The 2,270-nt window shown below is 41.9% G+C and overlaps 1 non-coding gene across 1 annotated transcript; it reads right to left on the bottom strand.

Moving 5' to 3' along the window:
- Positions 1–1,063: 1,063 nt before the first annotated feature.
- On the bottom strand, positions 1,064–1,170 carry LOC138468605 (U6 spliceosomal RNA). Its single transcript, XR_011268358.1, has one exon. It is a non-coding gene; the product is annotated as a U6 spliceosomal RNA (small nuclear RNA).
- Positions 1,171–2,270: the final 1,100 nt, after the last annotated feature.

A 2,270-nucleotide genomic window follows, 5' to 3' on the forward strand; every position in this document is an offset into this window, starting at 1 on the left:
ATGTGCCTCCTATTTCGCTTTACTGTCATCACAGGGTTTTTTCTGATCTGCCGCTTTTGGGCAAATGTCCTTTCCGCACCTAAAATGCAGTTTTGGGAAAATAAAACCCAACAATTAAGATTTGTGCCTTTACAATGTCCCAATGGCTATTTTCACTTGGTGTGCCAAAATTGGTGAAGTGAAAGATTTTGCCCAAAATTAAGCAATTTTTCTGTGTAGCGAATTGCATCCGTTTCGCACTCCTTTTGTCATAGGTGGTGGGTGGGAGTTCACACCAAGCAGAGCAGACATGGTAGCTCATATGGTTTCGTTTTTGCTGTCTTACTGTAGATCCAGGGTCTCCAACCAGTAGATAGTGAGCCACTTGTAGATTGCCTGAGGCTTCCCAGTAGCTCCTCAAATCAGACTCCACAATGAGCACTGTGAGTTTATTTTGGTGTCTGAAGTCATCAGGCCTTTTCCCTTGCCCATCCCTCTCCTCTTTATGCAAAGCAAACCATCAAAAGCTGTGTGCAAGGTGAGAGGAGGGGCTGCATCTGGCCTTGAAAGGCTTGGGACAGTGTCCAAAAAACAGGTTAATTCTGAGTAACACAAGTAGATGGGAGATGTGGTTTGTGGCCACTGTCACCAAGAGATGCAAAGGATGGCTGATTAGAAAGGGAAAAGTGAAAAAAAGTTGGGGCTGTGATTGTTTCAATCTCACTGTGTTTCTTGAGATTTAGTTCAGTTAGCATTGCTTTGCGTGCTGGTAATTGTAGGCTTTCAATCAGAATGGGGAACATAAAGCTACAGCTGTAATCATTTCTTGCTCAGCGTGTGTGTGTTTCTGTGTGTAGAAAAAAGACAATCCATGCGAGACCCAGCTTGCAAGAAAAGTACATCCTGGTGGTACGTGTTGCAGTTCATGGTAAAACTAAGAACTACAGTTTAGAGTACATAGCTGCTGAAGTGCGAATGGCCATCACTTTACTGTGGATGAAAGAAGTTTGCTTCTCTGAGTGTATGCCCCTGGCCATGTACATACAATACTCCTATTTCACAGGCCACTTCCTTGATGTGGATTTTTTTTTTGGAACGCTTCACGAATTTGTGTGTCATCCTTGCGCAGGGGCCATACTAATCTTCTCTGTATCGTTCCAATTTTAGTATATGTGCTGCCGAAGCGAGCACCTTGATGTGGATTTTTGAACACAGGGAGAGGATCAGACTGGTTAGATGAGATGTCTAACTTTTAACATGGTTGCGAGCTGAATTAATTTTTCCTGCTCAGATAAGAATGCCCCTTCATCTTGCTTGAGTAACCTGCATTTGGGAACTCTTTGTAATGGTTCATTGAGAGGCCACTCTCAATACAGGGAGTTCCTTCCCTCCCCAATAAAGGTGCCACACAACACATTGTTTAGTGGATTCTTTGTTCAGCCCTATTTCAGGTTCATATCATGTCCGTTGAATACCTCCCCTGGTGCCACCAATCGGCCAAGAACCAGGCCGGTGTACAGAAAGTATATTTATATTTATTTGAATCACAGGTATTGGGGATCACACTTCAACTACACATGTCACCTTCTCTGAGGCTAACAAGCTTCCTTTTACATAAATAAATCACACAAGTAGGTGGGGAAAACTCAAATCACAATACTTTACTTTAAACAGATTTCAATTCAAAGAACAAAATCCATTTTCATATGCAGTGCTGTGCAATTTCGATTTTCATTCATGTTTAAAAAAGGGTAGCAGCTTGGTTCACAATGTTGGGTACACAAGGTCTCACTTTTGCAAGCACTTCTCCCCCAGCCCCAAAACCCATGCATCAATTGCATGCAGCATTTCACTATTTAAAATCCAGGTCTAGGGAGTGGAGGCAGTTTTAAGAGTTTGTTTTTCAGACTCCCCACTCTTAAAGGCCTGTGTTGAGGAAGTTGGCAGTTTAGGGAGAAGGACGCCCCTTTCCCTTAAAGAAGCCAGAGTCAACAGGACAAATAGGTTTACCCAATTAAATTACAGGCTATAGTTTTCAGCATGCAATGGGATTGAGCTTTATTTTTAATTTTGAATGTTAACAAAAATCACCCAGAGTGTTTTTCTGAATGGGAATTAATTAAATTATATTCAGTCAAATAGGCTAAGGATCTACACAGTTTTCCCCCCACCCACTAATGGAAAAGAATCCACCAATGAAAGGGAATGGGTTAATTAAATAGATCCCTTGCTGACCTTGTGTTTGACAAACTACTTACTTTTGGAATTATCTGGGCTGGGAACTCAGGAAC

The sequence above is a fragment of the Ambystoma mexicanum genome, chromosome 4q (genome assembly GCF_040938575.1).
Source record: "Ambystoma mexicanum isolate Mex_15411 chromosome 4q, UKY_AmexF1_1, whole genome shotgun sequence".
Taxonomy (NCBI): Eukaryota; Metazoa; Chordata; class Amphibia; order Caudata; family Ambystomatidae; genus Ambystoma; species Ambystoma mexicanum.